Source organism: Euprymna scolopes, chromosome 8, assembly GCF_053919585.1.
Source record: "Euprymna scolopes isolate OS-2025 chromosome 8, ASM5391958v1, whole genome shotgun sequence".
NCBI classification, from domain to species: domain Eukaryota; kingdom Metazoa; phylum Mollusca; class Cephalopoda; order Sepiida; family Sepiolidae; genus Euprymna; species Euprymna scolopes.
In genome coordinates this window covers 42,353,510-42,368,718 of record NC_136489.1, presented here as the reverse complement: position 1 = coordinate 42,368,718, position 15,209 = coordinate 42,353,510, and the positions used below count along the sequence as shown (strand labels likewise).

General features: G+C 33.5%; 1 protein-coding gene across 1 annotated transcript in view; it reads right to left on the bottom strand.

The window, feature by feature from the left end:
- The window catches only part of LOC145283529 (uncharacterized), an 89,125-nt gene that overhangs the window by 40,456 nt on the left and 33,460 nt on the right, over nt 1–15,209 (bottom strand). The window lies entirely within an intron of this gene.

Here is a 15,209-nt window from a genome sequence, read left to right as displayed (position 1 = left end):
TATATTTATATTTCCTGACCTACTTCTATTTGGATAACCAAGCACAATTAAATGTTATTTTCCCCATTGCAGATTGGTTTGTGCAGTGTTCATTTTACTTTTAAATTTCCGGTATTGTGAATACAAGAGTTACGTCCCTTTATCACAAAACTATCTAATTTGGAAACAGGTAGTTTCATGATAAAGGGACATCCACAATAACATGACGCAATTTCAGAACGTATTTTGATTTTCAATATTTAATGTTTAATGGTATTTTTATTAATATTTAAAAAAAAAAATAATTTAGTTTTTATTTAAATTTTATTTTGAATATTTCAACAAATTTTTACTGCACATAAAAATGATTTTCAATACCTTTACAAAACATTTTTTATATTGTCAAGCATTTTTAAAGGTTATAATAGGAATAAAGCCTCGTCAAAGTCAAAATTCAAGGACTTTTCAAGACTGTGCAAACCCTGTATATAGAAATTGTAAAATAAATGCAAAGTACATTATGTGATTAAGTCACAGTTTATGCGACTTGGCACGCTATTGATAATCTATTTGTCTTGGTTGTTATTTTCAACATTTCAATCAATGTAACCTCCAAACTTTATTGAGTGTATCTTTTCAAACTTTACTTTGAATTGTCAGCAAATCACTTTTTAAACAATCAGCTGAAAAATGAATATACTTAGTTTTATCCGATGTTTGACAAGCCTGACAACTGAAGTTGTCACTTTCAAGAATATAATTTTTCTCAAGAAAAGGTCCACAAGTATCTATTCAATTGTAACTAACAAGTAATACTCACACTAAGCTAATCTCTAACATTATGTGAAATATGGTGTTGCAAGCTGCATTGTTTTTGTTTTTAATGTAAAGTACTTTAAATTTCCATGAACTTCACGTTACGAATAAATAGTAATTGACAAAGTAATAAATCTGTAACAAAAAAAAAAAAAAGGTAATAAAACAAATCAGATAATTTAAATTTCATATAAAATGATAATTTTCCTTTTTTTAGCATTGATCACTATATCTTATATAAAATGGTTAAAATATTAGAACACTATGCTTTAAATTCTACAGGATCAAAATTGTTAGGAATATTGGATCAAGTTTGAGAAAAGAAAAAGCAAAGATGAAAGCTGCGAATTCAGATCTACACTAGTTTCCTTTAGAAAAAGTGGGCTAAATTACGGATCTCAACATTTAAAGAAATTCGGTAATTTCGCCACCATTTATTTATCAAGCTATTCTCATGAAACTTGACACTCTTATTAAAAATTGTATGCTCTTTCTGATTATGCAGTCAAATCTGATGTATCTCTTTACCATAAGCCATAAATTATAAATTCAAATGTACAACTTTCAATTTTTTAAAAACTGACGCATGGTATCATACAGTGGGTGTCTATTTATGAACAAAATTAAGTATTATAGTGGTATTTAAATATAGCTTTATTGAGAACAGGCATTTTCCTGCCTTTTCACCAAAGGACAGCTTAATCTTGGGTGTAGCCATTGAATGCCTAAAGAGTATACATGGCCGGTATTCACTACTCCCCTCAAAGAGAAAAAAAAAATGGAGTAGATATGAATTAATCTCAGAAATAAATTAAAGAAAATTTTTCATAAAGATTTTACTTATGCATTTTGGGACCAATTTTGAATTTTGTAAATTCTCTCTATCTGGCCCAAACTATACTCCTATTTTCTGACATGCAACCATAAATTGTACTCTACATTCAATCGCCATAAGTTCAGCTCAAATAAACAAAAGTTTATAGAAGCTAGAAATAATTGTAAGAGAGTGATAGAGACAGCTAAGACAGATTACTCTGAAACCACCAGAAAGCGCATCGAAGCACAGAAATTAGGAACCCATGATTTTTGGAAAATCTACAACAGCGTAGTAAATAATGGACAGTCAACTATTCCCCAACTATCAAACAATCATGGAGGTTGCTTGCACGGCAACTGACAAGGCTAATCTGCTTGCCAGTCAGTTTGCCTCAAACTCCACACTGAACTCGGTACACCACTCACTCCCTGATTTTCCTCTGCGAACAGACGCCACACTAGACGATTTGAAAATCACCTCTTCAAGTACATGCTATTATAAAAAGCCTAGACACCTCAAAAGCATGTGGACCAGATCTCATCCCGGCTGTGCTATTAAATAAATGCTATGCCGAGGTTGCTCCAGTTCTCTCCAAACTTTACAATAAATGCCTTAATGAATCTTGCTTTCCCAACTGCTGGAAAACTGCCTCTGTGGTACCAGTCTTCAAGAATTCTGGTGAAAGAACTGACCCACTAAATTATCGCCCCATTAGCCTCCTCCAGCTTTTCGTCAAAATATTTGAGTCCTTAGTTAATCAAGCCCTAGTCCAGCACATAACAGCTGCTAAACTCCTGCCTGACAAACAATATGGATTCAGGCAAGCCCGTTCAACAGCAGATATCTTAACTGTAGTTTCTGAATGTATATACCGTTCATTGGACAAGACAGGGGAAGGTAGAACGGTAGCCCTTGATATATCTAAGGCTTTTGACAGGGTATGGCACAATGGTCTTCTAAGGAAAATTAGATCATATGGAATCACTGGAAGAATTCATAATGTTATTAAATCCTTCTTAAGTAATAGAAAAATCAAAGTTGTCCTCGACGGTCGTACATCTAAACAATATGACATAAATGCGGGAGTATCTCAGGGGTCTATCCTTGGACCTCTATCATTCCTGATATTCATAAATGACCTCCCTGATAAAATTGTTTCGGAGATGGGTATATTTGCTGATGACACCACTCTCTATAACAGATATGAGGGGAAAACAAATGAACACATATCTAAGGAAATGGCAAAAACACTAGAGGATGACCTCCAATCCGTAGTGGAATGGGGACAAAAATAGATGGTCACATTCAATGCTGCTAAGACTAAGCTTGTTTCCTTCAATAACTACAAGAAACCTTCTCTACCACCAATAGCAATGGCCAAGAACACATTACCTGAAAGTACTTCTTTTAAACTCCTCAGCCTAACGTTTACAAGGAATATGAACTGGAATAGATACATTGAGAGAATTGCCAAGGCTGCTGCAAGGAAGGTTGGCTCCCTCTACCGTGCTAGAAAACTACTTACGCCTGACAGTATCCTATACCTCTATAAGGCAACCATTCGCCCATGTATGGAGTACCGTTGTCACATCTGGGCTGGTGCATCTGCTGCTTGTCTCTCGCTCCTGGACAGGGTTTAAAAGAGAGTCGCCAACCTGATAGGTCCTGAACTGTCATCTAGGCTTCAGTCTCTGTCCCATCGAGGAGATGTTGCATCCCTCTGCCTGTTCTACAAATACTTTAATGGTGAATGCTCTGACGAACTGCAAACACTTGTACCTCCCCGACGTAACTACCCCCGACAAACCCGACAAGCTACTAAGTCTCATCCCTTTACAGTAGAGATCCCTAGGTGCAAGAAAGCCTTTTACTCCAATAGTTTCTTCCCCAGAACTGTGGGTTTTTGGAACTCCCTTCCGGGATTCTGCTTTCCCAACTGCACCGATATGCAGAAGTTCAAGTGTAATGTTAACAAACATCTTTCTACTCATCTCCCTTCATAATGATCCCGCTAATTAAGTCCCTGATAGTAGCTCCCTGCTTCAAAGTGGCACTGTGTCTTGTTTGAGGTGAAAATTGAATAAAAAAACATGAATCCTCAATGTAACTTCCACAGTACCAGGATACCAGGAATCCTGATAAGCAACAACTATATATTCACCAGTTGATGGTAATTTTTGTCATTTCTATTCTGTTGTTTTACTGAAAATTCAATTATGTAAACAAAGAAATAAAACTAATTTTTTACCTTGTTTCCACCTTAATATTTAAAATGATTACTTTTACAGGTTTTAGGGTATGCTGAAAACTAATATCGCATTTAAATTTTCTGCAAATAAGTAGTTTTCCAGATATTAAGCAATGTCATTTCTTATGTTATCGCTGGTGGCCATCTTGGTACGCACAAGCGCAACCCTGAGAAACTATGCATAAACATGCATACCAAGATGGCCACCAGCAATAACGTAAGAAATGACATTGCTTAATATCTGGAAAGCTACTTATTTGCGGAAAATTTAAATGCAATATTCGTTTTCAGCATACTCAAAAACCTTAAAAGGTAGTCATTTTAAAGAAAAATGTTAAGGTAGAAACAATGTAAAAATTTACAAAATGCATCACAATGATATTCTTTATCGAACCGCCTAATTATTATCATTTAGATATTCTCAGTTAAAAAAAAAACAAAAAAAAAACTGGTTTGTTTTACAAATTAAAAAAAAATGGCCTTGACAAGGAGTTAAAAATAAATTCAAGTTTCACAATATCTTTTATTTAATTGTTAGCTGAAAGTACAGAATAGTTAACAAAAAACACCCTTCCTTCCCCATGTTAAGAATGGGTTTCTAAATAACATTATTTCAGCATGGTACGTAAGTGCACAAGTACCTTTTATTTGTTATATATTTGTTTTTTGACCACCAAAAAACAATTCTACCTCAAGTACAAATAAGTTAAACGCATGTACTTAGTACATTTTATTGTTTTTTAACGTTTTTAGTGCATGTGTACTAAAAGCGTTAAAAACAACAAAATAGGATTGTTTGGAAATCAAATTTGGAAAACTTAAATTTTTTTAAATTGAACTCAGAATAAAAAATGACTAGTCTAGTAAGACAGTTTTCTATTTTTAAGAGAATACTTTAGTCAACTCAGCACATGACATGCTTAGCAACAGTTTTTCTGCAAGAATGAAGAGTCGATTGAATAAGTTCAAAGAACTTCTGCCATTACTAACTAGCAGAGTATAACCACTGTCGACCAAAGGAAGAATCTATCATGCATGTGTATGCAGTGTGATGATGTATGTAAAGCTGATCAGTAAAGTTTTAAGGACATACATTGCATGGAGAGACATAATGAGAATGATGTAATGAATGTATAATGGTAACCTTAAAGACATTCTTAGTTCTGATGACCTTAGAGATTAAATCTGGACAGATGTGTGCAGGTCATATTAAAAGAATGGATGAGAGTTCTTTAGTTAGTAGAGCAGGATCAGATTACAGAGACAGCCTAAAAAATATTTGTTAGGATTAGCTACTTTCATATCTTTACGGATTCCAATTGGAATAAGATTAAATAAAGGCAGGATTGGATATCATGAACTTATTCCAATTTCTACAGGTATGCAACACGTGTACATTTTAAATTAAAGTGACCACGTATTAAAAAAAAAAAAAAAAAAAAAAATTATATATATATATATATATATATATATATATATATGTGTTCCAAAATAACCATCTATTGTTGCTAATTTATATTTCAAAAGAAATTTTGGGACATCTTAAAGAGAGGAATAGTGTGGGGACATCTGCAATTCCCTGATTTTTAGAGGGAGAACTGTAGGTGTCATTGAATCTATTCCATTTGTACAGCAGATATGCAATTAAATTTTATATCTAGAAATATGGACCACAAAATTTCAACAGGCGGGTCAGGCTGTTTTTTTCTTTTTTTCCTGTAAGCATAATGTATAAACGGAATTGCACACACTTTGCTGATTTTTTCTTACAAAACTTAATTAGAATTATTCTAGATAAAATATAAATCTTTGCAATGTTTTTTTAATATTTGTTCGTAAGCATAGTTTTTAAAATTTGATTTTTTTAGGCTTGTAAATAGTCTCCCCCATTCCTTATATATAAAAGTTTTGTAAATAAAATTATTTAAACGTTATTGTTTGTTGATACATTTTGCTTACAGAAAAAAAATTGTAAACTATTTTTATTCTCTGAAGTTTATACAATTTAGACATATGCTAAATTAAAAACTGGGTGCTAATGCAGAGAGTGATCCGCGCTATTTTTTTTAATCGTATTTCCACGTTTAAGTTTTTTTTTTTTTTTTTTTTAATTCAATTGTAAGGTTAAAGTACAGAATAGGTACAAAACACCCTCCCTTACCCATGTTAAGAATAGCTTTTTAAATAACATTTCAGCACGGATCACTCTCTGCATGAGTACCAATAACTGACAGAGTGCCTGACTCCACCCTCATGAGGAGTCCAGTAAATAGGGGCATGATCTCTGCAGAAAAAAATACCTTCCTCAAAACTGTCCTTGACCTTTTAGTTAGGAGTAAATGTAGTACGATATTTCTATCCTTCCTGACTGAGGCAATTTAAATTTTTGTCATAATTTAGAGTACTCCACAGTCCTGGAATTTTAGAGTTTTCATTCTCTTAGATTCATGCTTTAATGAAGACAGAGGGTGCATCTCCCTCAGTGGATTAAACTTGCTCCCAGATACCAACCTGGAAATTTTCTACATCCCCTGCATGGTATATACAGTGCCTAGCATTCTAACACGATCAGTTATCTGGTACTGGCCAGGTTCATCATCACTTAACTTTGGTGATCTGGCGAGAACCAGTGTGTCATTTCTCCAAAACCTCTGGTCTTGATAGAAGGGAGACAAAAACTTGCTGCTATGGTTTCAAATGATCTGAAATAACAGCAAGGGGAGACTTGATTCCAAATATTCCTCATGTTATATCTCCCCTCTTTGGTTTTAATACATAAAGTAAATTTCACAATGTATAAAGATTATTTAATACTTGATATTCATAATCTTACCCTATTTCCAAAAGAGGGAAGACATAACATGTGAGAAATATTTGGAATCAAGTCTCCCCTTTCTGTTATTTCAGATCATTTGAAACCATAGCAGCAAGTTTTAGTCTCCCCTCCATCAAGGTCAGAAGTTTTGGGGAAATATCAGATATTTTGTTATTCATATGCAAAACTAGAAAAACAAATGACTATGATTGAAATATTGGTAAAGGTGCAGTATCTTTTCACCCACAAAAAAATTACCACTATTAGGTTTTCGAGGGTGCTGAAACCAAAAACAGTTAAAATCCCAGGAATTGAGTGATTTCAATGATATGAATTATAGTTTTAAAAAGTAAGGGATCACTTTCTATACAAATTTACCGTGATATAAACATCCACTTTATAGCTAAGGTGGCCATAAATCAGTGCTCATTTCACATTAAATTAATATTGAAAAGTGATCTCTCATTTGTTTAAACAATGTGTGACCTTAAGGGCAAATGTCACATGGCCTACTACACAATTCAGGTCATTAGCTTTCCAACGAACCTTCATTTGGTAAATTTTGATCAATAGTCAGAGATTTCGAACTTATTAAATTGCCAATCATAGGGATATCTATATATATAAAAGCGAAAATGTATGTATGTATGTATGTATGTACGCTTTTCCTCGATGTACACAAAAGGCTTCTTTCAGAGAAGCGCTCACTCGCTTCACAACTTCTTAAAACCTTTTATATCATCTATAAATTGTAATATCTCGCAGTTAACCACGGAGCTCGCCTTTCTATTTAATTTTATTGACTTTCTAACGTTAATTATTCGACATTTCCCGCATAGGCACGCGTTACATTCGGTTTTCGGTATAAAAAAAAAAGCGAAACTCTACTAATCACTGGCCGAAAGCCTGTGGTCTCTAGAGAGCTAAGTAACGTTTGGTCAATGTCGACTTCATCATATCAGACGGTAGCTTTCATTTCGAGACGAGACGCTTTCATTTCGAGACGAGACGCTCCCCCTAATAAACGGGGAGCGGGTTTTTAAAAACAAACAAACCGATTTAGTGACCTCATTAAAAACTGTCCCGCACAAAATGCTAACTGCTGAATAGCTATCGCTGTCACGTCAATCAGAAACGCGCACCTGTTTTTTTTTTTTTTTTTTTCACACTTTACTATTTTCCAACTGCGTGTCATCGTTTTTTTTCACGGGCACCTGGTTTTTTTTATTCACATTTCGGGGTTTTTTTCACACACACCCACAAACACCCGGGCAACGCTGGGTACCCCTCGTTAGTATATATATATATATATATATATATAACATACTTGTAGCCAAATTGAATATTGAAATGTCCATATCTTTGGTTCTATAGGATGAAACTACATGACAATTTTGCAGGTTTTTTAAGGATTATAATACTATCTATGGTAAAAATAGTATGACAATTGGTAAAAAAGAACCTATATTTTCAAACCAATAAAATATGCCCATATTTGCAGGACAGCTTTAGTTTTGCTGCTTCTGTTGTCTCCCCTGTGGCCTTGCCAGGTCAGTAATATATGTGTGTGTGTGTGTGTGTGTGTGTGTTCGTTTTTAAGTGAAAGGGGGGAGGGTATCTAAATGTGAATATTTTTTTTAAAAAGCCAATATCTCTATGTATAAAAGGCAAATGCGTGCGCACATTTTTTTGTATATCTTGAAAAGGCTGAGAACCGTTTACATAGCCCCTAGATAACAATATCCATGATTTGGGAACGCGGGTCGCCTAGATTTTATTACGTCTATTTTTACAAAATTATTGCTATTTCAGCCAGTCTTGTGTTCGTTCAGCTTTTTTGTATAAAACCAAAACTTCCAATCACACCGGGAAATGTCCAGAAGCAATCAGCTTTGATCAATGTGGAGCCAAACTCCTTATTATCAGACAATTGTTATTCAATCTGGACAATGGGGAGCTTGTTTCCCTCTCCCCAACATATTAGGGAAACAACCAGTCAAAGTTGAGGAAACAAACCCAAAAGCTGCCCCGCAGCAAAAGTTAACTCCGCGACTTCTATTTGACCTCATTAATGAGGTCAAATAGAAGTCACGGAGTTAACTTTTATTGCGGACACGTGTCAATTCTGTTTTTAATACTTAAATAAATTCAAACGCGTTTCAGCTACTCCTTGTTGCTGGCCGAGCAGGTAATGTCAGGTTTTTTGCACACTTTATCTAAAGGTTGTGAGTTCGAATCGTGGTGCGAGATGTCTTTCTTTTTTTTTTTTTTTTTTTTTTTTTTAAGGGTTTAATATTGAAATAGGGTTATTTAAGCTATTTTTCACGTTCTATGTTTTTTTTTTTTTATTTTTCAAATTTTTTTCAGTTTTAACGTTCGTTTTTCAGTTTTTTTTTCTCGATCAAATTCGCGTTTTCTTTTTTTCTTTTTGCGATTTTAAGAAATTTTAACATCGTTCGTTTGCCTTACGTCAATTTTTTTTTTGTTGATTTTTTTAAGTTTTAACATTTTTTTTTTTTTATAATATTTAAATAGGGTGATTACTTCGCTTTTTTTTTTTGATTGAAGCACACACACACACCTCTGAACACCCGGGCAATGCCGGGTACCCCCGCTAGTATATATATAAAAGGCAAATGTGGCGCGAGCATTTTTGTATGTCCAAGAAAGGTTTTTTTTGTTGGGTTTCTTTGCTACTATGTCTTAGAACTTTTTATATACCGTCTAGATTGTAATATCTATGATTTGCGAATGCACGTCACGTTTAAATTTATTTACATCGACTTTTACAAAATTCTCGCTATTTCAGCTCCTCTCAGGTTTGACTTTAGTATAGATAAAGTGAAACTAAATTGAAACGATGTCTCTTCCTTAGCTTCCGCGCCAGGGACATCCAGAAAACAAATCAGCTTTGGTCAATACAGTGAAAACCGTCATATCAGACAACTGCTTTCCATTTGGTTTTCCCGTCAACCCAACATTATGGGGAAACTAAACAAAAAAAAAAAAAAAAAAAAAAAAAAAAAAATTGCCTCGCAGCCAAACTTAACTGCGGGATTGATGTTTGACCACATTAAATTTACGCACCTGTCGATTCACTTTTTAATCATTTTATTTCATTTATTATTTTTGCCTACCTTCGTAGCATTGAGATAAGTCAGCACGCTTTTTGCTTTCACCTCAAGGATTCGGGTTCGAGCCAACCTCCTTTCCCAAAACTTTTTTTTTTTTTTTATTGTTTTTCTTTAATTCGCATTGGTCTTATTTACCCCCCCCACACACACACACCTCTAAATAGCCAGGCAATGTCGGGTACCCCCGCTAGTCTATAATATAAAATGCAATGTATGTGTGCGTGTTTGTATGTCTGCCAAAACCTTTTGACATATGCAACAGATCCTGACGAGATCGGTATGGGTTTCAAGCTCGCCGTCTTTGACGACAAATATCGAAAAATTAGCCAAAAACATTAATTTCTTCACCTTCAACTGACATTTTTTGACGAGGAGTCGCCGCTGTTTTCGTCCACATTTTCGCAAGTCATCCACCAAACAAGATCTCCTCCTGAGCAATGTCAGGTCTTCCTGCAGTCTCATTATGCGAGTGTTTATAAATTCCCTTAATTTGCAGCAAACAATCGCATAAAATGACCTGACTGATTTTAATAATCTTTTTTTTTTTGTAAATTCAAATTGAAAAGATCAAATATTAAACAAAATCATTTTTATTATACACAATCATGATGAGAATAGCAGTTGAACTTATTCAAATGTGTAATGCTGTTTTGGAACAAATTTCCTAACATGGGTAAAAATATTTCTAACAAATCATTTTATGGAATGAATAAGTAACCATGTCTGTGTATGAAACAGTTTCTACCAAACTCCAATTTTTGGTCTGTAGACTTGCAACTTGACATATGAAATAAATATGATTTAGTCTTTAGCTGATAAAATAGCTGCTCAAAAGCTGAGTCAAAATTGAAAAAATTGGAACTTGGCTGGTTAAGTTAATTCAAAGTGCATAAACATACATTTATATATGTTAAAATCTTAAATTTTTTTTCTTATCCATCTGCTGATAGCTTGAATAATAACTAAGGCTGGAGTGCTACATGTTTTGGTTTCAATTCTGGCTGATGGCAACTAAGTCATTTTTTTTTCTTTTTTGTGTTTATTTTGAAATCACTATTATATATATGGGTACAATATAATAGAGTATTGGCTCTTTAATAAATATGAAATCTGCAGGAATTAAAATATATTCAAGCATATTTTATAACCAGGCAATGTGTGTGCGTATATATAGATATATTTTTTAATGGAATGTGTTCTGATGAACTCATTGCACTTATGCCCCTCCCCCTCGACGTACACATCCCCGACAAACCTGCTTAGCAACAAAATCAAACCACTTCACTGTTGAGGTCCCAGAAAGTTTTCTACTCTAATAGTTTCTTTCCTAGAACGGTTACACTTTGGAATTCCTTCCTGCTACCCTAACTGTACCGATATGCAGAAGTTCAAATGCAATGTAAACCAGCATCCTTAATCTTTTTTAAGCATACTCCTAATTGATAGCCTCTTAATTCAATTGGCAATATGCCTTGTTCGGGGTAAAGGTGAGTAAAATATATAATATATATATATATATATATATTTATTATATATAAAATATATATGGCGATTAAGCTACACTGAATATTCTGCGTAGCTTAATCGCCATATATATTTTATAAATTACTAACTAGCTCTACCTACGTATTGAGCACTTTTGAAGTAAATACTTTAAGTTTACGCATAAATCTATACTTTCGTATATTAAATTTATGTGAATAAATGAAGTAGTTTTATATATATATATATATATAAGTGAACGTGTCTCTGTGTGTGTGTGTACATTTCCCTATGCAATAACTGTCAATTTTTAGTCTACAGACTCGAAATATGATATACAGTGTACTGAGATTTGGGAAAATCTACGTGATTAGTTTTCGGCCAGAAATTTAGCTATTAAGGGGTCAAAGTTCAACGATTTGACCTTTGAGAACTCTACCAAACTCAGACAATTTTGGGTCTAAACACTTGAAATTTTAGATATAGGTTCCTTGGACATGGATCTAACTTAATAACTTGATTTGAGCCCAAAACAATAAATGTTAAGGGGGCAAAGTTTAAAAAATTGACAATTATTGTTTTTTTTTTTTGCTCAGCATACACCTCCAAACACCCGGACAACGCCGGGCACGCATGGTAGTATATATTTAATAAGAACCAAAACTACTGCCGGAACTATGTACAGTCTATAATTTTTTTTTCATACATTATATTGTTATTATTTCTATTTACTTGCCTCCCCACGAGGTTACAGTTAGACACACAAAGTCAATTTTTTTATGTGAGGAAAATCCAGCTCAACAAAAACAGGCACTCTGGATAGAAACAAAAATAATTATCTCAGTCATGAAGGATTTTTCCTTCATTGACCAAGAAACGGCTAAGTGTAGTATCAGATTAGATACTACACTGATCTTGGCTCGAAGGCCAAAAAATGCATTATATTGTCATGCATTGTTTTTCAATCTAAGCAAAGAATTTCTAATTTTTTTTTTGGAAGAGTATAAGCACAAAAAGAGCCAATATTGACATTGGCATTTGTTTTTGCATAATGAAATGAATCTAAAAATATGTACCAAAATTTTAAGTCTGGAGGAGTTGTTTTGCATAAAAAATAGTTGGATCTTAGAATGTAACTATACTGTTATTCTTATATATATATATGCTCCATTATATTTAACATACATTGCGCTTCTAAACAAAAAGGATTGATATACACAAAGCAAAGCATGAAATATAATTGTAAAAACATTTTAAAATAATATAACTAGCAGGATCTGTATTCCAGCATTGTCCATGAAAAAAATCCATAAAAATTGTAAAAAAATATAAAATGTTGATTAAAAAAAATTCATTTTAAGTAATTTAAGTAATTGAAATAGGATTTAATGAATTATTTTTTATATGAAGCAAAAAAAAATAAATGCTATAAATTTTTTTGGAAATGAATAATTAAAGTGATTTATTTAAATTTGAAGTGAGCAGATGGAGAGGCTGATATTGCTGTCCAGTTGTAATTGACAGTTTTCACCATAGCAGTATGTGTCTAAAGACACAAGTGCTTTGGGGTCTTACTCCATTGCACATTAAAGAGCCAAAAAGTGTCTTAAAATTATCAAAAACACCCATCTCCACAAGAGAACTTAAATATTTAATTATCAATTTCTTCAACCGTAAACATATGCAATTTTTAGAACCAAAAATCACTTGCAATATACTGATTTTTCATAAAATTCGTGGAAATTGTTTAAAAAACGTGGATGCTAAAGACAGGTCAAGTTAACTGTGCTGGCCATGTTGCATATGCTTGTCACCAATCATCTATTGAATGCAATCAAACTGCTGAAAGGTTAAGAACCCTATTCATGATTTACGAAAAAAAAAGTTATGGAATTTGTTGGCACTAAAAAAAAAGAAAAAAAAAAGGAATTTGTTAATACTAAAAATAAAGGTAGGCAGGCTTTGCCTTTCCGAACAAAAACTCAATCAGTATTCATTAAATTTATCAGAATAAACTGAGGTGGCTTTCAAATTGACCACCGATTCATTTATTCAGATTCCCATTAATCAGAAGAAAGATAATCTGTTTTTAACTTTTTTTTAAGACCAATTTTTTGGGGGACATTTAATTCAAACTTCAGTCTGTTTTCACTCTTCATAGAATTCACTTTTCACTTTTTGTTCACATTTTGTATTACAAACTGACCCTTGGACCCTGCCAGAAAATTCTTCACAAATCTTCTTAAATGCACTTTTTTTTTTCATTTCAAGCTGAAATAAGACCGATTAAAAAATAAGACATCCAAAGAAATAAAGCCATTTTCAAGAGATTGTGTGAGGCCATGTGAGCTCTGACCACATTACCAAAGTAATGAAACCAACTTTATTATCATTAGACAATAGCACAAATACATATTTACTATAGGTAACTCTAAAATTTTACTATAGGTAACTCTAAAATTTTACTATAGGTAACTCTAAAATTTAGCAGAAAATTAGAAATTAAAATATTTTTCATTTCAAAATGGACAACTTGAATCTATGATTTCGGTTAAATTAATCCTAACTACACATTTCTTTTCTTACATTAAAAAAAAAAAAATTGCATGGTTAGTGGTTGCTGAAGCAAATTTGGTTTCTTTTAAAATCCTGAAAAGATGTTTGTCTGCCATTTTGATTCTACCAAATATCCTTACCATAGAATGGATAAGTGCATTTTATTCCTGTCTGACACCCATTAAATACAAACAACTTCTGCCGAGATGAGCATATGGTCGGCCATCAGATGTTGACAACGATCAATTAAGAGCCATAGTCAAAGCCAATCTACGCACAGCTATTCAAGAACTTGCTTCTGAATTAGACGTAACGCATACAATGATTTCCAACTCTTGAGATTGGAAAGACAAAAGAAACTTAAAGTGCCTCGCGAATTGAACGACAACAAAAAGAAACACTGTTAGGAAGTGTCATCTTCCCTTTTATGCAACAAGAACGACCCATTTCTCGACTGGGTTGTGATTTGCGATGAGAAGTGGGTTCTTTACGACAAACAACGATGCTCAGCTCAGTGATTAGACACCAACGAAGGTCCATGACATTTTCCCGAAGCCAAAGTTGCATCAAAAGGAGGTAATGTTAACTGTTTGATGGTCTGCGACCGGTCTCATCCATTAGTTTTTTGAATGCAGGTGAAACCATTATGGCAGAAAAGTACTTTCAACAAGTGAAGCATGCATGGTCCCCTGTGAGTGCACAGTGAACGAGGCATAAAAAAAAAATGTTTAAGTTCAGCATTTATAAGCTATAATGAAGAGGGTACAGTTCTTTGCTTGTATTACATGTATATTTACTAAACAGAAATGATTATGGTTGACCATGTTATTTCACCTATTTCTGAATTTGCAAGATCTGTTTACATATCATTCCACTTTTATGAGTGAGGATGGCTAGACCTATTCCTACATAACTGGTACAGTGTGGAAAGGGAAATGAGCAAACAGATCTAATATATATATGATTAATAAAAAATACGGAAGAGAAAAAGTGAGTCTGACGGATGCAAGAACCTCTAATTAATTGAGCAGGACCACATGTTTAGAAAGATGCGTCATCATCCAGTTAAACATCCATTTTACATGCTGTCATTTTGATAGGCTGCTTTTAAAAATTTACTTCCAAACTAACCAGGCCAGGTACTTCTTTCTCCCAAGTCTATTTTTATAACTTCCTCCTGTGTTTTCCTTGGATGCTTGAAATAAAGAATAGTTTAGTTCATATTGAGCATTAGCAATATATAGAATCCCTCGTGAACCAATCTATTCTCCTGATCCAACTGGAAGAAATATTTCAACAAATATACTGTAAATTCATGTAATATACCGTTTTCAAAATAATGAATATGGCCCAACTATAAGA